The sequence below is a fragment of the Jaculus jaculus genome, chromosome 3, assembly GCF_020740685.1.
Source record: "Jaculus jaculus isolate mJacJac1 chromosome 3, mJacJac1.mat.Y.cur, whole genome shotgun sequence".
NCBI classification, from domain to species: domain Eukaryota; kingdom Metazoa; phylum Chordata; class Mammalia; order Rodentia; family Dipodidae; genus Jaculus; species Jaculus jaculus.
Window position 1 is genome coordinate 90113370 of NC_059104.1, and position 23052 is coordinate 90136421.

The 23052-nt window shown below is 40.1% G+C and overlaps 1 long non-coding RNA gene across 1 annotated transcript in view; it reads right to left on the reverse strand.

Moving 5' to 3' along the window:
* Positions 1-12072: 12072 nt before the first annotated feature.
* Positions 12073-23052, reverse strand: part of LOC123459535 — a 46718-nt gene continuing 35738 nt past the window's right edge. The window contains exon 3 of the long non-coding RNA XR_006636327.1: positions 12073-12127. This is a non-coding gene — a long non-coding RNA (uncharacterized LOC123459535). The remainder of the gene's footprint in view (positions 12128-23052) is intronic.

Sequence of the window (23052 nt, forward strand, 5' to 3'; positions counted from 1 at the left end):
ATGGTGATCCTCCCATCTCTGCCTCCCAAGTGCTGGGATCAAAGGCCTGAGCCACCATGCCCAAGTGTAGCAAATATTTATTTATTTATTTCCAAGTAGAGAAGGAAAGAGAAAGAGAAGAGAGAATGGGCATGCTGCTGCCAACGAATTCCAGATGCATGTGCCACCTTGTGCATCTGGCTTTACATGGGTACTGTGGAATCGAACCCAGGTCATTAGGCTTTGCAGGCAAGTGCCTTAAGCCAACAGCAATCTCTCCAGCTGGGATTCTGTTGTATGTATATATTTATTTATTTATTATTTATATATACATATATATGCATAATATATATGTATATATACATTTATTTATTTATTATTTTTATATATATTTTATTAACAACTTCTATAGTTACAGACAACAAACCATGGTACTTTCCTTCCCTCCCTTCCCACATTTTCCCCTTCATAACTCTGCTCTCCATCATATCCCCTGCCTCTCTTCATTAGTCTCTCTTTTAATTTAATATCATCAACTTTTTCTCCTATTATGAGGGTCTTGTGTGAGTATGGCTAGGCACTGTGAGGTCTTGGATATTGAGGCCAAATTTTGTCCAGACAGTTGTATGTAAGGAGTGGTACTCTTCCTTTGGCCTTACATTATTTCTGCCACCTCTTCCTCAATGGACCCCAAGCCTTGGAGGGTGTGAAATGTTTCAGTGTTGGACACTCCATCGTCCTTTCTTCTCAGCACTATGTTGCCTTTTGGGTCACCCCAGTGGTCATCGCCATCTGAAAAGAGAAGCTTCTCTAACCAGAAGTGAGAGTATCATTAATATATGAATATGAACATTAAGTGTAGTGCTTTCAGGGCAATTTGGCAAGAGTAACATATGCATTTATGCAGATAAGAGCAGGCTTTATACCCCTAAAGCTCATGACCTCCCCTGCCATAGGCTTTTGATTAGGTTTTCAGTACCAGGCACATATTCCCTCCCGTAGAGTGGGCCTCCAGTGCAATTAGAGAGCAGTTGGTTTCCCCCAGAGCAGACACGTCTGCCACTATTGCACTCATTCAGTTATTTGGCCTGACTGGCCAAATTTGAGGTTTCCCATGTCCACTGTTTTCACAGCTAATGACTTCTGTCTCCCATAAGACTGCATTCAGTGCAGCTTTTTTCAGCTTTCAGTTGGCTGGGCTACAGAGAGGTTTTCTGCTCAGCACTAACTTGATTTCTCAGTGACTTTGCTACTCAGGCATGTGAAGTCTTCAGCAGTAGGGTCTTACTATCTCTTTCTCATGGGATCCAAGGACCTTGGCAATAGCCTCTAATGTTTTGGAGGCAACAGAGACCTCCCTGGCCAACAACTCACTAGAAGGTATTCCAGCTGGGATTCTTTATTCAACCACCATAAGGAATTTTAGGGCAAGTCAGGTTGAAACAAGTTGAAGTTTATTGAGAAAACATCATAAATATAGATTTTAAGCTTTAGGAAAAGGATAGTACACACCCTAGATATGAGTATGGACTCCTCAAGACAAAGAATCACACATTCAAGGGTCTTTGCAATAGCCATATACATGATTTTGGTGGCTTCTGAAGTTATGTTGCTCAAAGGATTTACTTAAAATGTGGAGTATTTTTCTTTAGGGAATTTGCTTTGTAAATGAGATCATAGAGTCATTCATGCAGTACGCCAGGTAGGAGTACAGGCAGATGAGATAAAACTACAGGTCTAAAGGGTCAGAGGAGTCCTTACTATCTAGGTCACAAGGGAGCTTAGACATGTTTTAACTTTAATGTAATCAAGCTTCATAATCTTGTGAGATTCTCAGAAAGTTACAGACTTATCACTGGGAAATGGTATATGACCTTAACATGGTTCATATCTATTTTCACACTTTTCTTTGCAATATCTTTGTATAAAAAGAAATAGTGGGGCTAGAGGGATGGCTTAATGGTTAAGGCATTTGCCTGCAAAGCCAAATGACCCAAGTTCAATTCCCCAGGACCCTCGTCAGCCAGATGCACAAGGGGGCACACACATCTGGAGGTCATTTGTAGTGGCTGGAGGCCCTGATACGTCCATTCTCTCCCTCTCTCTCTCTCTTTCTCTCTCTCTCTCTCTCTCTTTCTCTCTGTCAAATAAATAAATAAGAAATAGTCTTTAGTGTACAAAATTTTCATAAAAAATTCTGTAGTCGTGTCAAAATGTTTTACTCTCAACTGGTGAGAGATATTAGCTAGACTCTTGAGTGAGAGTCTCCTTTCCCTTCCCATGTCCCCTTACTTTTTCCTATCTTTCTATCCTGCCTCTGGGAGTGCTGCCCAGCACCATAAATCCCTTCCTCCACTTTGTATCAAAGCTCTCCATCAGATAGCATATATGGTGACAAGGGCCTAAGCTGGAGAAGGACATAAGTGACTCCATATTGTGAACTTGTACAAGGAAGTTCAGCTTAGCTGGTACCTTAGGATATGGTCTCACTTGAACTTTATGCTTGGCTTGCTTTAACACAATGGGTCATCATAAGACAAGATGTTTTTCTTGCTGTTGCTAAATGCAAGTTTTAGCTTCTGTATTAACTGTTGCTTGCTTACAGTTGCAGAAAAGGGAAAATGTGGGGGAAGGGAGTCCAGAAAAATTCCTGCTTTTCCTAAAATCAACTGAAATTTACTCTTGTTTTTGTAAGATTATGATTACTGAACTTCTGAACTGTAAAACTAAGAAGTGAAATCTTGTGGTTTTCTCTTATACAAGGAGCCCTGAAATACATTGGCACTGCATTCAGGCTCCTAAATCCTGGGTATAGTCACCAGCCGACCAATAAAGATTCCCTCCTGCTACTTGGTGTCCAAGTGGTCTTCCCTGGTGGTCCTCACCATAACCTCATGTCTAGACTTCACTTCAGAGGTGAGTTCCTTGGTACATAGCTCTAATGGCCTACAGGGGAGTTCTATAAACATGAAACGCATGTGACTGATTAGTTCACACCATTTCCATTAGCTCCTCATGCAGGCTAGAGTCATGCACCTTCCTGTTATTTCATAGCTAAACTGTATTTAATTCTGTTATGATGGAGCTGAAAATGATTTCTCAGCATTTTGAGGGTCAAGTATAAAAGAGGATATACAAGTATTCTTCCAGAGTCATCTCTTAGGGCCTTGATTTTATTTCCTAAGAACCAGATTGTAGCTACTAACTCATCACCCTAGTTTTTAAAAAATGACAGCTCCCTCCCTCTCTGGAGTTGCTCACACTATTGTCATTGTTCTAGGTAATTGATGTTTGGTCTTGAAAAGTGCCTTCCTCTCACTTTAGTTTCTCCTGAGTTGTTTTTCTATAAAGGAGGTGGACAGAAACCAGAAGGCTGGTGTTGACAGGGGTTAAACCATCTCCATGGCAGTATGTTTTCCAACTCTTCATGTTTTTAGCTTCCATTTGGCTCGCCATTTCAATGCTTCCTTTTGCTGGTTTTATTTTTATTTATTTTTTTATTTTATTGGAATTTTTTTTTTTAGAGACAGTGAGAGACAGAGAGACTTGGAGACAATTGGCTCCAGGGTGTCAGCCACTGCAATCGAACTCTAGACTTGCACCACCTAGTGGGCATATGCAACCATATGCTTACCTCACCTTTATGGATCTGGCTTACGTGGGATCTGGAGAGTTGAATATAGGTCCTTAGGCTTCGCAGGCAAATGCCTTAACTGCTAAGCCATCTCTCTAGACTTTCCTTTTGCTTTTTATTTCCCTTCTTTACTTAGTTCTGAGTTAGGTTTTGTGTTTGGTGGTGTTCATCATTTTTCACATATGTTTTGCAAGTTGTTACCTCTAATTTCTAATCTTTTAGCTGTGACTTCTGAAATTTTGATATGTACAATTTAAAATGTCACCTTTAACCAATCTCATTCCTCTCACCTTAACAATAACACAGTGAGTTGTTTTGTCTCTACTGTCTTATAGCTCATTTATCATTGTCATCCCAATAGCTCTATCTCTTTGAAGCCTACAGTCTATTTTTTTAATCTCCTTCATTGAGAGCCTATAGGAAGAAAATACTCTCAATTTCTGTTTCTTTGAAATTTTCTCCAGTTTAAAAATGGGGTTTTTTAGTCATAAAATTCTAAAATGGCTGCAATCTCTTATTTTCTGGTTTCCATTGTTCTGAGGGATAGTCACAATTTCCTTTTTGTTCCTCCATGTATAATGTGCCCTCTGCCTCATTTTATGCTGTTACATTTTTGACACTCTGTAGTTTGGCTGTGCTATATCTGTGTGTTGTTTTCATTTATCCTATTTGGAATTCTCTGGGATTCCTGAAGCTGAACCACTGACATTTCTTATTTCAGTTTCTATTTTTTTCTCTTCCTTTATGACTGCATGATAACTAAACTCTTCCTGTCTTCAAGTTCACTGATCACTAAATATACTCAGCTATATAAAACCTTTGTTTATATAAACATTAAGTTAAGTTTGCAAAATTGAATTTAATTGCATTTTAAAAGTCACATGAATATCCTTTCAAAACTACTTAACTATGCTTCATGGTCTCCAGATCTTTGTCCACACTTTTATAACCTTTCATTTTTTATAATATATTAAACACATGTTCCTGGGAACCTCAGACATAAAGCCTGGCTCCAGGTCCATGCACCCACCAGCATTAAAACAAAATGGCATGAGATACAGAAAAACAAATTTATCTGCGATTTTGGCCAAAACTAGATAAAGTGAGAGAAAAATTCATTATCTGTCTCTGGCCCAGGCTTGCCCAATGCAGTGTCATGACTTTCAGAAAGGATGAAATAAACCAAGCTTATAGATATAAAAATAGTCTTTCTTCTAGTTTCAGAGCACACAGGGATGTCCCATCCTTACCCCCAGTATAGAATTGTTGGGAAAATCCTAATTGCTGAGATACCTATAATATCCTGTTTTCTGAACACAATAATGTTAATGTTTGAATAGTGAACTATTATAGGCTTGGTTCTAGGCTACAGTTCTTACATGTCTCTGGAGATTTCCTTCAATCCTGCCTTAAGGACATCTTTTTTGTTTTAAATATATACATTTTTTATTGGCAACTTCTGTATTTACAGACAACAAACCATGGGATTTCCCTCCCTCACTTTCACCTTCACAAGTCTGCTCTCCATCATATCCCCTCCCTCTCTCCATTAGTCGCTCTTTTAATTTGATATCATCATCTTTTTCTCCTATTATGAGGGGTATTGCTAGGCACCACAAGGTCTTGGATATCACAGCCAAATTCTATCCGGACAGTTGTGTGTAAGGAGTGGTAGGTACCCTTCTTTGGCTTTTAAATTATTTCTGCCACCTCTTCCTCAATGGACCCTGAGCCTTGGAGGGTGTGAGATGTTTCAGTGTTGGACACTCCATCGTCCCTTCTTCTCAGCACTATGTTGCCTTTTGGGTCATCCCAGTGGTCATCACCATCTGTAAAGAGAAGCTTCTCTAACCAGAAATGAGAGTAGTATTAATATGCGTATGAACATTAAGTGTAGTGCTATCAGGGCAATTTGGCAAGAGTAATATATGCATTTATCCAGATAAGAGCAGGCTTTATACCCCTGAGGCTCATGACCTACCCGTCCAAAGGCTTTTGATTAGGTATTCAGCACCGGCATGAATTGCCTCCCATAGAGTAGGCCTCCAGACCAACTAGAGAGCAGCTGGTTTCCCTGAGAGCACATATGCCACTATTGCACTCATTCAGTTATTTGGCCTGACTTGCCAAATTTGAGGTTTCCAGTGTCTACTGTTTTCACTGATGATGACTTCTGTGTCCCATAAGGCTTGCATACAGTGCAGCTTTTTCTAGATTTCAGTTGGCTGGGCTACAGAGAGGTTTTCTGCTGAGCACCAACTTGATTTCTCAGTGACATTGCTGCTCAGACATATGAAGTCTTCAGCAATAGGGCTTTCCATCTCTTTTCTCATGGGAACCAAGGGCCTTGGCCTATAATGTTTTGGAGGTAACAAGGACTCTCCTGGCCCACAACTCACTGGAAGGTGTCCCACCCCAGACACTGAAAACTTTCTAGTAACAATCTATGGCTTCTGGATGTGCCATTATTTAAGAAAGTAGGTTTTCATATGTCTTATTCAGAATATCTTGAATTTTGATTGACCCTCCCCCCACCTTGCTTTTATACAATCTCTTCCTCTGACCTCGCTTAGGCCTTTCCCCTCCCTGTAATCTGTTCTTCTTCTTACATATATACAATACCATCCTCTTAAGACCTTCCAACTCCTCTCTCCCTTATAGCATATTTATAGCTTATGAGCCACTGCTACTGATTTTTGGTTCCAGATCACACACAAGTCTATACATTTGTAGCTGGGATCCACATATAAGAGAGAACATGCAACGCTTGTCATCTCACTTAGTATAATCCTGTCCATATCCTTCCATTTCCCTGAAAATTTCATAATTTAATTTTTCTTTACTGCTGAATAGAACTCTGTTATGTAGATGTACCACATTTTTATTATCCATTCATCTGTGGATGGACATCTAGGCTGGTTCCATTTCTTAGCTATTGTGAATAAGGCAGCAATAAACATGGTTGTGCAAGTATATCTAAAGGATTAGGATTAGGATTTAGGCCTAGGAGCTATATAGCCAGATCATATGGCAAATCTATTTAATGTCTCAAGAACCTCAACACTGATTTCCACAATAGCTGTACCAGATTACATTCCCACCAACAGTGCAGAAGGGTTCCCCCTATTTTTATTATTAGTTTTCTATTCAGCAAAAACAGGAAGTTTGGTGCCTTTATTAGACTCATCCATGATCTACCCCCTCTCATTGGACCCTCCTTGTTGATATAAATGGGTCGTGCATTGTGGAGTTAGCCCACAGTTATTGGTACGATAAATGTCTCTGCATATCATGACCCAACATGTGACTCTGACATTCTTTCCGCCCCCTCTTCCACAAAATTTCCCTGAGCCATGTTGGGTTCATGTTTGGTCTGCTTCACTGATGAGGTGTTGGGGGCCTCTAAGGCTCTGGCTCTCTGATTTGGTAGGAGTTGATTTTTCTCTGGGTTGGTCTCCTTCCCCCTTGTGCTGGTATCCGGTTCATCAGGAAAACAGCACCCTTGCTTGTTTTGCCAGTTGTCCTGAGTTTCAGCCAGGGTCCTTTTGAGGTATGATGGGGTGGCTCTCTCCTTAGGATCTGCATCTATCTGAAAAAGAGAAGCAGATTCTCCAATGGAGAGTAAGTTAGCTCTAGGACAAATGAAATAACCCTTACTTTTTTATATAGAGAGTTTAATAGGTGTAGGCCCTCTTGTTGCCCATGATAGATGGTAACCTGAATCTACCCAAGATACCTTACATACCCAGCAAGAATCTCATGGATTAGACACTAGGATGTACGGGGAGGGAGGGGAGGGCATCGAAGGGGTGGGAAACACTAATCTAGACCCAAACAGCAATGGTACCATAAAAATCTACTTCCTAAAAGGCAGAACAAATGGTTGATCCTTCACCAGACCCTTACAGGAAAGACCTGAACCACAAGACACTGGAGAGGGTAGGATCAAGTCTAACCTAAACCTTCTACATCTTCCCTCCCTCCCTATCCCTCTCCCCCCACCCCCAACTCTTGTATATTAGTTATATTTTTCCGCATTTTCTTAGTGGGTTCTCCTTTTACCACATCCTCACCAACATTTATTGTCATTTGTTTTCTTCATGGTAGCCATTCTGACAGGAGAGAGATGGAATCTCAAGGTAGTTTTAATTTGCATTTCCCTGATGGCTAAGGATGTAGAGCACTTTTTTTAGATGCTTATATGCCATCTGTATTTCTTCCAGGGAGAATTCTCTATTTAGTTCCATAGCCCATTTTTTTGGTTGGTTGTTTGATTTCTGATTGTTCTGTTTTTTGAGTTCTTTGTATATTCTGGATATTAATCCTCTGTCAGATGTGTAACTGGCAAAGATTTTCTCCCATTCTGTAGGTTGTCTCTTTGCTCTATTCACAGTGTCCTTTGCTGTACTAAAGCTTTCTAATTTCATGAAATCCCAGTAGTTGATTAGTGGTATTAGTATCTGAGCAGTTGGGGTTATATTCAGAAAGTCATTACCGATGCCACTATGTTGAAGGGTTTCCCCTACCTTTTCCTCTAGCAATTTCAGATTTCAGGCCTGATATTAAGGTCCCTGATTCAGTTGGATTTGATTCTTGTCCATTCTTGTTTTCCCACCACCACGTGTTGAAGAGGCTGTCTTTGCTCCATTGAATATTTTTGGCATTTTTGTCAAAAATCAGATGGCTATAGCAGCCTGGATTAACATCTGGGTCCTCTATTCTGTCCCACTGATCTACATGTCTGTCTTTGTGCCAATACCATTCTGTTTTTGTTACTATGGCTTTGTAATATGGCTTAAAACCAGGTATGGTGATGCCACTAGCCTTATTTTTGTTGCTCAAAATCATTTTGGCTATTCAAGGTTTTTTGTGCTTCCAAATCTTAAGATTTTAAGATTTCTTTTTTCTTTTTTCTTTTTTTTTTTTTTTAATTTATTTATTTGAGAGCGACAGACACAGAGAGAAAGACAGATAGAGGGAGAGAAAGAATGGGCGCGCCAGGGCTTCCAGCCTCTGCAAACGAATTCCAGACGCGTGCGCTCCCTTGTGCATCTGGCTAACATGGGACCTGGGGAACCGAGCCTCAAATCAGGGTCCTTAGGCTTCACAGGCAAGCGCTTAACCGCTAAGCCATCTCTCCAGCCCAAGATTTCTTTTTTCTATTCCTGTGATGAATGCCATTGGAATTTAATGGGGATTGCATTAAATGTACAGATTGCTTTGGGCAAGATTGACATTTTCACAATATTGATTCTTCCAATCCAAGAACATAGGTTGTCTTCCCATTTCCTTGTGTCATCTTCAAGGTTCTGATGGTGGGGGATGGGAGAGATTAGACTTCAGAAGTTGCTTGCACTTTCAGTAACCCTTTAGTTGCTCTCAGCTGTCTTCCCTTCAGATTTCTTAACTTTGCAAGAAAGCTGATGGAGCTGATGGAGTTGAAAAATCTGTTGCTTGGACTCTGTTGCTGCTGCTACCACCTGGTGTGCCTTGCGGGACTGCATCAAGTGGGCACACAGATTGTGGGCTGCAAGAGCCTCAGTGAGACTCTGACTCTGGCTGTTTTTCTCCTTTATTGTGGATCTTGCTCTCTCTGGCTTCTCCACTGTGTCTAAGAATAATCTATACTTCTTCACTTTTCAGAAGAAATGTGTATATTGCTGGGGTTTGGTTTAAATCCCTCCCTAGGCTGGTTTGGTGTGGTTCCTATGCCACCATCTTACCCAGAAGTCCTTTACAGACATCTTGATTTGTTGTTGCACTTGCCAGTTGTCTAGAAAGCATCACCAGTCCAGGACTACCTAAAATTAACATTCACTATTTTCAAATTTTTAAAGAAGAAATATGATGGGAGAGCCATTAATTCACAATGAGATTATTATCCCTTTATCTGAAACTGAGACCAAAATAGAAAAGTGGTATGGATTTCTTCTCAAGTTCACCCAATTGCTAAGAATGTAGTTCTTCCTGGTCTCTGCTCTATGAGACTGACCGCTGGACTCAGGTGAAAGATTTTTCCTGAGAATAGTAACGCCATTAGGCCAAAGCCCTAGACCATCTTCTACAAGCACATCTGAAAGTATCAAACCCAACTAACCTGGTTTCAGATGGCTGCCTGACTTTGTGAAAAATGCAATAATATAATTAAAAGGCAGAGTTTCTATTTTAGTGTTGTTAAAACATTATTTGCACAGCAGAAGACTTTCAGAGTATCTATACTGCACTAGTTTCAGAAAGAGTAGTATAAGACCAAGATATCTAACAATTTTAAATTTACATTCTTATTTTGTTTTTGGTTTTTGTTTTTGTTGTTTTTTCAAGGTAGGGTCTCACTCTAGCTCAGGATGACCTGGAATTCACTATGTAGTCTCAGGGTGGCTTCAAACTCACAGCAATCCTACTGCCTCTGCCTCCCAAGTGCTGGGATTAAAGGTGTGTGCCACCACTTCCTGCCAATTTTAAAATTAAAACTTGTATATGGCAGAAAACTCTTAAGAAATCAGAAGAAAGTCACATACACATGTAGATAATATTTATGATATGAACAACAATGAATTTGAATACAGAGCATAGCTCTTGCTTGAAAAGAAATAAGAAATAGTTTGCTACAAGCCTAATGTAAGTGGCCCAAGAAAATAGATTTAGAGTGCACTGAATGACATCTTATAGCATAGAAGTGGTTACATGAAACCTTGAGAGAACAAAAATGAGTGATACATCAATGCATCTACCAAATACAATACGGGAGAAATCAGATTTTATATATTATCTAATAGTATTTTGGATTGGTGCATGATAGTGATCTCTTAAGTTAATATAGTTTAAAGATTTTAACTAATATTCAAAGGATGTTGGGTGTGATGTCACATGTGGGTGATAAATAGCTATTAATGGCACTGTATGTACATAATATTTTGTATTTTACCTGAAACATCCCATCCCCATAATTATGAAGTTCTAATCAGTCTAAAGTATTTTCAACATAGGTATAGCTTTTTCAAAGAACTTTAGTTCTCACAGATCATAAAATAATTTTTTAAACAGTCAAACTATCTTATAAGAAAATAGAAAAAAAATATAGATTAGCCAGTTTTATAGAACAAAAACAAAATTTATAGAATATAGCTCAAAAACTTATTCAAGGGTTATGACTAAATTATAAACTCTATTAACAATGGTAGTTTTTAAATCTGTTTTATTCATCCAGAATTGTAAGTACTCAAACAGAGCCTATCAAATAAAGTGTTAGATAAATATTTATTGAATAAATGAGTATTTTAAAGTATATTATTCTGATAGCATGGTATTTCAATCCTATGGGCTAAAAGGATCCTTCAACACATAGGTTTGGAAAAATTATATACTGTATTAGGTATTTTCTCATTGCCAAAACAAAATGCCCAACAAGAAGCAGCTTAAGGAAAGAATTAAACCCTTTTGTTTAATTCAGCTTACAGTTCCATCATAGTGAGTACAGCATGATACAGTAGGAAGCTAGTGTTACATCATCACATCAACAAGGAGGAAGTAGAAAAAGATAAAATAGGAAATGGAGTCCAATTATAAAACTTCAAGGCTCACCTCCACTGGCATACTTCCTCCAGCAAGGTTCCACCTCCTATTGATTGTGGAACCTATTAAAGGTTCACAACTTCCCTAAGTATTGCCACCATAATTACACACCTCCCTTTGAATGAAGTGCCTCTCATGATCTTCGAGGAGGACAAAGGACGTGAAGATGCAGTCTCCACCATGGGAATCTAAGCATTCTATGCACCCTGAATAGTAAATTGCCAGGTTTTTGTTTTTTGGTATTATATAGGTATTTTTTTCCTTTATACTTTATGTATATTTTATTAACAAAGCATTTCTTTGTTTTAAAAAAAAAAAACAACACAAGACCTGCCCCCAGTGACACTCTTCCTTCAGCAAGGTTCCATCTCCTAAAGGTTCCACAACCTTCTGAACAGTGCCAACAACTAATGACTAAGAATTCAAACACATAAGTCTTTTTTTTTTTTAATTTTTTTATTTAATTTATTAGTTTTCTTTTCAGTAAATACAGGCAGTTTGGTACCATTGTTTAGGCTCATCTGTGATCTACCCCCTCCCATTAGACCCTCCTTGTTAATGAAAATGGGTCGTGCATTGTGGAGTTAGCCCCCAGTTATTGGTATGATAAATGTCTCTGCAAATCATGACCCAACATGTGACTCTGACATTCTTTCTGCCCCCTCTTCCGCAAAATTTCCCTGAGCCATGTTGGGTTCATTTTTGGTCTGCTTCAGTGCTGAGGTGTTGGGGGCCTCTGAGGCTCTGGCTCTCTGATTTGGTAGGAGTTGATTTTTCTCTGGGTTGGTCTCCTTCCCCCTTGTGCTGGAATCCGGTTCACAGGAAAACATCACCCTTGCTTATTTCGCCAGTTGTCCTTAGTTTCAGTTGGGCCCCTTTTGAGGTACGTTGGGGCAGCTCTCTTCTTAGGATCTGCATCTATCTGGAAAAGAGAAGCAGATTCTCCAACGGAGAGTAAACACATAAGTCTTATAGAGAACTTTTATACTCAAACCACCACAAAGATCTTTTATCTAATGCCATACATAATGAAGATAAAACATAAATATCTTAAGATTAAATTAAGCTATGAAAGTGTTTCTCAACATTGATAAAGAAGAGTGCTATCAATTATGAGTGGAAAGAAAAATTAAAATTCTTGGAGAAAAGGAGGAATACTACAGTAGCCAAGGCTGATGTGGAATTCACACTGTAGTCTCAGGGTGCCCTCAAACTCACAGCGATCCTATTACCTCTGCCAGGGCAAGTGCTGGGACTAAAGGCCTATGCCACCACAGTGGCTACAGTCTTTTTTTTAAAAGTATTCTGAGATTGTCTATACACACATGTGAAAATTCAATTTGGGCATGATAGTGAATTACAAAGAAATAGAAAACATGTATGTTATAATAAAATATAAAAATGTAAACTATAACATTATTGGTAAATGAATTGTTTATAGGCAAAGCTTAGAAATTATTATAGACCAAGAAAATTTGAATATATTAAAGGATAAAACATGAATAATTTTTCTGTACATATCTATTTTTATTTGGATACTTACTTTCAATAAGGTAAAATTAAACCAGAATAGGTGAAATACAGGAAGACATTTTATGAGCTTTCCAGAGGAGAAAACATTTTTAACCAATTCAAGTGATCTAGAAGACTTACTCAAACATTTGTTAGATTTGGCATCATAAAAACATAAAACCTCTCCATGATGAAAAACTAAACATTTTCCAGAAAAAATAAACACACATTTGTGTTAACAATTCTGCATGGCCAATAGGTTGTTGAGAACATTATAACTATGCAAGGTTAGGATGTTACAAATCCAAAGTCAAATTATCTTAGGCTATTTTTAGCCCTATCACTAGCCATTTATTGCTCACCTCTATGTCTGACCTAATTAATACCCTTATGACTACAGAAGAAACCTTTATGTTTATATTTAAAACACTAGCTCCTACCATCCCAAAAGCTAAGAATGTCATTAGAAAGCATCTGAAAGCTACAGTAGGGATATCCCCTCTTTATCTTAACCTACTTGATGGCCCACTGGTATATGTAAAAGTGTCCTGGTTTACGACTCTTTTATTCATGAAACAATTTCTGTCCTGGAACATGGTTTTTGAAGCAACCCAAATAGGTGTTCTAGGGCTACAGACATTCATATTTGGCTCAATAATCACCCATCTCTGCCCACAAAAACTAGATGAAGTTCTCTATTGCTGAAGCCACCCCACACTTTGTTTGACGTCTGTAGAGAAGCCAAGCTGGTACTGAGATAGAAGCTTCTTCCTGACCAGCTGGTTTTCTTCATGCCCAAATCAAGCTCCTAGAGAAGAAAAGCCACCAACAGTCCTACACAGCCGCAGTCTGCCCCGGCCAGCGGGGAGTTGAACAAGGACTCAAGGAGAAGCTAACCTGGGTGAAAGAAGGCAATCAAACACAAGAAGAATACCATGCTAGATGTTTGTCATGGCCTTGAGAGTTTATTCTTACGTGTAGGTTTGTATAGGGTTGTAGGGGGAAGGGGATATGGTCAGGGCAAGGAGTTGTAGGGGGAAGGGGACATAGTTAGGGCAAAGATCACAGAGTTATTGGTTAAACCGCAATGCCTTTGTTTCTTCATCAGCTACCAGCAGGATTGAGGAGTGTTTGGCCAAGTGTACGATCCCATTGTTTCTAGTAGTTGAATATTAGGTGAGGAAGTAGAAACTTAACTTGCTATATGGCAGTCTTTGTTTGTGGTAGTTGAGTATTAGGTGAGGAAGTAGAAACTTTAACTTGCTATATGGCAGTCTCTGTTAACATGCCCAAGGTTTGGTTCATAGCTCCCAGCAGCAGTCCCTATGTGATATACTACACAACCAGCCTGCAAGGTAAGGTGTGCCCAGTGGTGCAATAGTGGCATGAGAGTCATGAGTAACCAGCTATTCTCCAGTTGGATTTGAGGCCAACTCCACAGGAAGGAATTCATGCCTGTTACTGCAAACTTGGTCAAAAACCTCAGGAGAAACCTATTGCTGTGGTTATGTTAAATGGAGTGTATGTCAAACTGCCTACTAAATATCTATGGTTCCCCGGCCCCTCATAAATTAGTACTGCTCACAAACTCTATCACAGAAACTCATTTCTGCAATTTGTTAGAGGTTAGTGCAGATATATTGCTGGAAAAATGGCCAGGAGTAAGTAAATATTGTGTCCAAAGCCCTAAGTAGAATATCAAGGCTCAGGAAACCTTGAGGAAAAGATGGTGGAAAAAATGTAAGTGCAGGAAGAAAGGGAAGAGGGCTGAAGAATGCTGTCTTCTGGTTACAACAGGGCTGTCACATTCATGGATTCACAGCAGGTTTTCTGAACAAGGCTGAGCCTCTCAGTATTTCATCATGGATAAGGGTCCTAAGATCTCACACCCATCCATGTAAGTAATAGGAGAGGGAGATTCATGTTCATCAGTGGTGTAGCCAGTAGTAAACTGCACAATCTGCAGAAAACCAGTCTTCATTTAACTTGGTGGATTAAAAAATTAATAGGAAAATAGGATAATAAGGAATAAGAAGTGAATAAGATCAAACTCTATTATATACATGTATAAAAATGTCAAATTAAAAAAAGGGCTGCAGAGATGGCTCAGCAATTAATTATGGGAGTTTTCCCATAAAACCTAATGACTGGAGTGCAATTTGCCAGTACCCATGTAAAGCCAGATACACAAAAAGGTACATGTGACTGGAGTTCATTTGCAGCAGCTGAAGGCCCTGGTTTACCCATTCTCCACTGAGCATGGTGGTGTACATCTTTAATCCCAGCACTCAGGAAGCTGAGGTAGAAGGAATGCTGTGAGTTCAAGGCCAATCTGAGTCTACATAGTGGTGAACTGCAGGTTAGCCTTGGCTAGAGTGAGAACCCCACCTTTAAAAACCAAGAAAAAAAGTAAAAAGAAAAAAAAAAGTGGTGTGGTGATGCATGCCTTTAATTTCAGCACTTGAGAGGCAGAGATAGGAGAATCATCATGAGTTCAAGGCTACTCTGAGACTACATAGTATATTCCAGGTCAGCCTGGACTAGAGTAGAACACTATCCCCTACCTCAAAAATAATAAATAAATAAATAGATAAATAAATAAATAAATAAATAAATAAATAAATAAATAAATGGAAAAGGAAAAAAGCTGGAGAGATTGCTCAGTGGTTAAGGTGCTTGCCTGTAAAGCCTAACAACCAAGGTTTAGTTCCCCAGTACCCACATAAACCCAGATGCACAAAGTGGCACATGCAGCTGGAGTTTGTTTACAGAGGCAAGACGCCTTGCCATGCCCCTCCTCTCTGTCTCCTCTTCTCTTCTCTCTCTCCTTCCAAAATAAAATTTAAAAAGAAAAAAGTTAATAACCTATAATAATCTCTCTTGTTTGAGATGAGAGCTACATTTTGCACTGACAAGAATCAGAGTCAGGAACAAATGATAAAGTACAGGAAATGATTCCTACATCCCTAGTATGCAATGGCTGATGTTTCTGAGAATTTCAAGCACATACAAGTTAAGTGAAAATAAAAATAATTTGAAAGAAAAATATTGTATCAGCTGGACATGTTGCTGCACAACTTTAATCCCAGTATTCAGGAGGCAATGGTAGGAGGATTGCTGTGAGTTCGAACCCAGCCCAAGACTACCAAGTGAATTCCAGGTCAGCCTAGGCTACAGCAAGACCCTACCTTGAAAAACTACATACATGTATGTATATGTACAGTATCAAGTGTATGAACTAAAAAGCAACAGAAGAGAAACTGGAAATAGCCAACAGATATATACAAAAATAGGAAGTTCCACTATTGATCAGGAAAGAATCAATTTAAATAACAGATTCTCTGTATATCTAGTTAGCAATATTTTCAAAGGATGGATAAACATATGTGAAATTGGCATGAGAAGTTTTACAAATTGTTCATATAGTAGACAGCTTCAGGTTCACTGAGATGAACTTCCAAACCATGCACAGTCATGGAGGAAGGGAAATTCACGGCAGCTTACAGATCCAGAGGAAGTTCCATAATCATAGAAAAAGTTGGACTCCTCTTAAAGGACCAAGCAGAGAGAAAGAGGCCACAAGCCAAATCCCTAAAACCATACCACAAAACAAGCACACTAAAACATTTCAATAAACTCCTGGATCAATTGGGGGGCATTTATTCAAACTACTACAGTTCATAAAAATGTAACAACAATAGATAATGGGATTCCCAAATCTTCATATAAGGTGTCCTAAAGTTAATCATCTGATTCACCTCTGGGAAAAAGATGTAATACAAATAGCCAGGTAAGAAACAATAACTGGCAAAATGAGAAACTGGGAAGGGATTTCAACCACAGCCCCTGACACAGCAAACAGTGAAGCTGGAATTCTGCGAAGTGAAAATGGCTGATAAACAACTTGAACAGATATTTTCTATTGAACAGGCATTACACAAGAGAATAAGCTATGTCTCAAGAACAAGGGGTTTCTCTGGAACTATTATAAAACCAAAACAGACCAATTTTTTTCAACTATGAAAATACATCCCCACATGTTCAAAGTCACCTCAACAGCACGAAACCTACCTGATGGAACAAAACCAAGTGGTCTTTGGAGTAAGACTTTAGATTCCAGCCTCTGGAACTTATTTTCTAATATACAATATACATGGCAATGGCATGCACAGAACTCACCAAAAAGGTGCAAAACCTGACTGGTAAAAGAAATAGTAACCAAGAGAACTTGACTCATATCCTGAAACTAGCAACAACTGTAAGCAGAAACGATAATTTGGTAAACATGCTTTAGGGGTTGTACATGTGGTGTGCATTTGTGTGGGAGTGACCCTGTGTGCATGCACATGTGTGTACCTATGCAGGCATGTAGACTCCAGAGGTTGACAGTAGGGTGTCTGCCGGAGCCTGCCGGCTGAAAGGGTTCGAGCCTGATGGGGAGTGAGGATTAAGGAAAGATAGAAGAAAGACTGAAAGCATGGATTCCAGGCCAGGGCTGAAGCCAGGACTGAAGACATGGTTTATTTCACAGCATTCCTTTTTATATCTTTTTACAAACAGTTTTTCCATAAACAAAGATTTTATGAGCTTTACAAGTTCCTATCAAAAAACCTTCCTGTTATAGAGTTTTTGCATTTCAATCATTTCTCAGTACAAAGGACCAGCCAAATGGCTGAGGATACCTAATCTTGCTTACAGGTAGGCTGCTATAGTTTTGCTAATGTCTTGCTGCCAGACAGCTTCCTGACACTGAAGATACACAATCTTACTTGCTGGAAGGCTGCTATAGTTTTGCTAATGTCCTGCAGCCAGAAGCCCAGGGCCATGGATACAAGTCCAGCCAAAATGGCTCCTGACAGGTGTCCTTCAGTTTCTCTCCATAATAGCTTTATTTTTGGGTAAAGATTTAGCTTTATTTTTGGGTAAAGATTTTATTTATTTTAGAGAGAGAGAATGGGCACACCAGGGCAAATGAACTCCAGACAAATGTGTCACCTTGTGCATCTGGCTTAGGTGGGTACTGGGGAATTGAACTTGGGGCCTTAAGTTAAGCTTCACAGGAAAGTATTTTAACCACAAAGCCATCTCTCCAGCCCCCACATTAGTTTTTGAGACAGGTTTCTTTCACTGAACCTATAGTTTCACTGAATCAGCTAGTCTACCTAACAGCAGGTCCCAAAGACCCTCCTACCTCCACCTCCCCAGCATTAATTTACAGGCACACACTACCATATTTGGCTTGTGCATAGATTCTGGGGATATGAATTCAAGTCCTATGCTAAATGGCAAGTACTTTACCAACTGAGCCATCAATGTTATTTTAACACAATGAAAATAGGGTCACAATAACTGAAAGGATGGAGAAATATCTTCAAAGTAGAAATATTAAAAAGAAAAAAATGGAAACTAGAACTGAAAAGAAAAATGTCTGGAATGACAAGGCCATTGAATGCACTTGACAGTAGAATAGTAGAAATAATTGAACCCAAATCAGTACACCTTATCCCTAATTAAAGACATTCATTTTTTTCTTTGAAAACAACAAAAAAAAAACTCTATAGAACCTCAGTTAGCTCAGAAATATTTTCAGATAAACTTGTATAGAAATTATCCCAATTCCTAGTTGTATTCCAGCTTTTTACATCTATGAAAATATATCTCTTCTTATTCAACGTGATCAGTATATATAAATGACCTAGTTACTCTCTGTTGTCAACTTGACAAGATTTAGAGTCTCCAAGGAAGCAAATCTCTTGGCATATCTGTAAATGATTTTCAAGATTAGGTTAATTGTGATGGAGATACCACCCTAACTATGGGCCATACATTCCATGAGCTTGGGTCCCAAACTGGAAAAAGGAGAACGTGAGTGAGGAGCAGCATTCACTGAGCTCTTCCTCACTGTGGACTGAACTTGAGAAGCTGCTTGAGCTCCTGCTGCCATGCCCTCCCCACCACAGGGACTGTAACCTGGAACTGTCAAGCGAAATAAACCCTTCCTCCCTTAAACTGTTGTTTTTTTTCAGGTGTTTTGTCCCAGTAACAAGAAAGGTAACTAATACAAGGGACATTCATTACAAAAATGTCAAACTATAAAAGTTAATAATTTTATATAAATAATTGCATTGTAAAAAATTGTCATTTTTCATAGGACTTAGGGCATCAAAGCATTTTCAAAGACAATGTCATATTCTTTGTCTTGAATAAAGCAAAAGAAGACCCTAAAGAAAGAAAACTGCCTAGAGGTCTACTTTCCATTTCCCAGTCCCATCTTTTTTCTTTACTTCTGGGCCATTAAATCATTGCATGACTATATTTATGGCTACATAAGTGAATATGAAGCCTCTTTGGTTCAAAATGATAAAATATTTATAGTGAGGAAAAGGGAAGAATAGAAATGCTTAAGCTAATTTCAACCTAAAAGCCAATTAACATCTTTGATGGCAACTTTCCACCATAATCCTTCCTCCCCTTCCAGTCCTCTACCTCTTTCTTACCCCAATACATGTCCTTCCTCTGGACTTTGCTAGACTCTAAAGTACTTACTGCACACATGAACTCAAAAGCCAATATAAGAGGCCATGGGTAAAACTATAAACTCATCAGTATGCTGCTTCTGCCCATCGTCTCATATTGCATCTGCTGAGCTTTTATCTAACCATCTTCACCACAGGCCTACTGCCTCCTCATCGTCAGTCATCTTCCATGTTCTTTGGTGGCAATAATTAAAATCTAAACTCGAAAAGTGCTCTTCCAAAGCTATTGATTTTAGTGAACTTTAGAGTCTATGGAATTCTACCCAATAATATCTTGTCTCTTAAGGCAAGTCCTGGAGCTACTTTAAGATTTAGAAAAACAAAGTTTCCTTCTGCACTTCCTTACCCATAATCACAGCTGCAAGGGAAGCTGGGGTCAGTTTGGCCTAGCAGTCTCAACTGACACTGTTGAAGAGCCATTTCCAGAAGATTCTAGCATTAACACTTCTTGCTGCCAAGTTCTTAGGATATGACTCTGTTGCAGTCCGGTTCGCATTGCTGGTAGAAATCACCCAACCAAGAGCAGCTTCTGGGAAAAAGAGATTTATTTTTGTCCCGTCCCGCGGGACCTAGTTATTCATGGGGGTGAGGAGGACCCTAACCTGAAATAAGATGGGCGAGAGAGAGGAAGAGACTCAAACAAATGTACACTTGTCAAGAGTCCAATTTTATTGAGCCACAGCGGCCTTTTAAAGGGTTAGTGTTAGGGTTAGGGTTTTGGGTGGGTGGGGGGGGGCTGGAGGAGGCAGGTGGTGGAAAGTTACAGAATCTTCTTGGCCTTTGGCCTAGGACAGTTTGCAGTTATTCCAAGAATTCACGGTACAGTTCTCACGTCTCTGCAGTCGCCAGGCAGGATGTTAATTAGTTAGGTATGGCGGGGTGGGGGGATGGAATCAGTTAGGTATGGCAGGGTGGAGGGATGAGGAAAGGTCAGAAGTTGCTCAGGGCAGAAGTTGCTCAGGACAGAGGTTATCTCAGGGCAAAGGTCTGTTCAGGGCTCATCTCCTCGTCTCCAACATCTCCCCCTCTTCTGTATACAAGGACCAGGATAGGGAGGTTACTGCAACCCCTTAATGATGTCCCAAAGAAGGGCTTGTTTTGGTGGCTGATTATTTTTGTTTAAGAGTAGAAATGGATCCAGAGGAGCAACCTGACAACAACCTGACATTAGAGAGGCGAGCGTTCCCTAGAGTAGGTTGAGTGCTGTTACTCATAGGTCATTGATTTCGATAAAGTCATTTGGATCGACCTTAGAACAAAGGGCACAAATGGGGTCTGAGCCTGTTAGAAGAGCAGTGCTGGACCCTTACCCATCATTGGATCGGCCTCCTCTCGGCCAGGTCGTCCTGTCTTAGGCGGGTCTAGACTTAGCCACCCGTTCCGTCGCTGACTTACCAGACCACTCACTTTGTGGAAATGTAATGCATTTTGCTCTCAACAAGACCGTCAAAGCCCCATAAGGATCCTGGAGGAAATATGTTTGGTAGCCAATTAGTATGAGGGGTTGCGGAGACCTGAGTTATTATTCGGAGGGGTGGGACCAAAATTTCCACCCCAGGGTGGATCTTTGCAGGGAGGTAGTAAAGTCTAAGGGTCGACATGGGGGGATCTTTGCAGGGAGGTAAAGTCTAAGGGTCAAGATGGGGGGTTGTCTTGTTCTCTTGGCGGGTCAGCGGCAGATGTTTCTTCTGGGGCGAGGCAATGGTAGTGGACTTCCACCGGCTTGATTGTAGAATCTACCTGACTCTTAACAATACTTGTTAATCGTTTAAAGGCCCAGGGGCCAAAAGAGAGAAGTAAAAGGAAACCTACAAAAGGTCCTAGCAGACTGGGAAGCAGAGTGGGTAACCATGGAGATGTGGAAAACCAATTTTTATACCAAGATTCTTGTTGTTCTCAAGTCCTTTTTCTATCCTCTAGATTTCTTTTAACTTTATCAAGGCTATTTTGTACTAGCCCAGTCTTATCTGAGTAGAAACAGCATTCTTCTTTGAGGGCTACACAGAGTCCCCCTTCTTTAAGGAAGACTAGATCTAATCCTCTCCGATTTTGAAGAACTACCTCAGAAAGGGAAGCTAATGAATCCTTAAGATCTTGTATTCCCTCCTGTATGAGGCTGAGATCTCTATCCACTAAGGCACTGAGATGTGAAAAATGCTGTTGGGAGGTAACCATTGAGGCAATATCTGTCCCGGCCCCTTCAGCAGTAAGCCCCAGGAGCACAGTCAGGGTAATAGCAGTTAAAGGCTCTCTTTTTTGTCTGATGGAGATACCCTGATCCAGAATGGATAAAAATTCTTCTGGATTATGGACAAGGAATCACGGTAGCACAATAACTACAATGCAATAATCTTTATTATTAATAAAATCCTTATTGACTATAAAAGGAGTCAGACCTGAGGAGCAAGCAAAGTAGGTGTTATTAGGGGCTTTAGTATAGGCGGAAGTTTCATTGACAATAGCAGTCTGATTACAGACCGATATGAGTGAATGGGGGGGGGGCAACATTTTAGAGCCAACAAGACAGAGTCCAATACCTGAAATGGAACTAAGAGTAAGGCCTCCATCTGGGGCAGCATGCCAAGGCAGGCCATCTGTGTCATTAGTAAATATAGGGGTCATAAGCATCGCAACACCCTCATAAAAGGGAGGTGTAGGAGAGAAGCAGATCCAACATTCTTGATAATCGGGATTGCTAGTATTATGAATAGCTTCTAGGGAGGTGTTTACTAAAGAAACAATGAGATCAGCCGAACTTGGGGGTCCCTCAGGGATGGTGGGTTGGAACAAGGTATATTTTTGAGATAACTGAGTAACAATAGGGGGTGTGGTAGACCTTGAGACAACAGTTAATTTGGGTCTGGCTGGTTTGAGCAAGACAGGGTTTGGTCCCATGGCTGCAGAATTTTTATTGGGAATAGCTTTGAATAATTTGATTTTAAAAGTGAGCCCAAAGTCTTTTTTTTTTCTCTATAGATTCGGAGTCCCCATTCAAATCCTCGGCCGGTCCAATTGTGTTGTCTGGCTTGGGAATTGAATTGGATTAATAGGGGACTACACCAGCCACCTGTAGGGGACTGGTTGGGATCACAGAGTTTTACTAAGTCCTGAGGGGAGTGGTTGGTGTTGCTTTAGGGTGTACCCATTTTCTTTTTACCGAGATATAATCCCAGGAGGAGGAGGGCTTCCAATAGGTGTCCCCAGTAGTTTTGCAACCCGAGGAGGCACAAAAATAATCACCAGCCCATCCACACTTGTAATTAAGGGACTTATCTCGGTGGGCTCCTGGGCAGACATAAACACCTTCCACTGCACCATGAAGGTGGCTTCTTTCGCCACTGTTTCTACAGCCGGGGGAATCAAGGCTGCATCTGGCCAATTCAGGTGCCTTGTTGTTGGGCTGAGGCCATAGTTCCTCTGCCGTGCCCCAATCAGGGTGTGCTCCAAGGGCAAGGGCGCAGAGATCCACTTCTAGATCCGGCCATTGGGGCTGGGATCCGACCAAAGAGCTAGAGTTAACAATATCTCCGGCCTGGTTTTCAATGATCCAAGTGTAGTTATAAATTTGATAAGGGGAGGGGGCACTTACCACCAGCTGGGCTGCAATTAGAAATGAGAGAATGGCAAGGCCAAGCATCTTTCTGTAATTAAGCACAATTAAAATCTTTCTCAGGGGTTTCCCTGGGAAAATTAATCAATTTTATTAGCCTCTCTGGAAGCCATCTAGCATTTTGTTCTTTAGAGTCATATATGCAAGCATGTCCTTTCCCCCAGATTATCACAGGATCTGGGCCGGACCATTTGTGAGTTAATGGATCC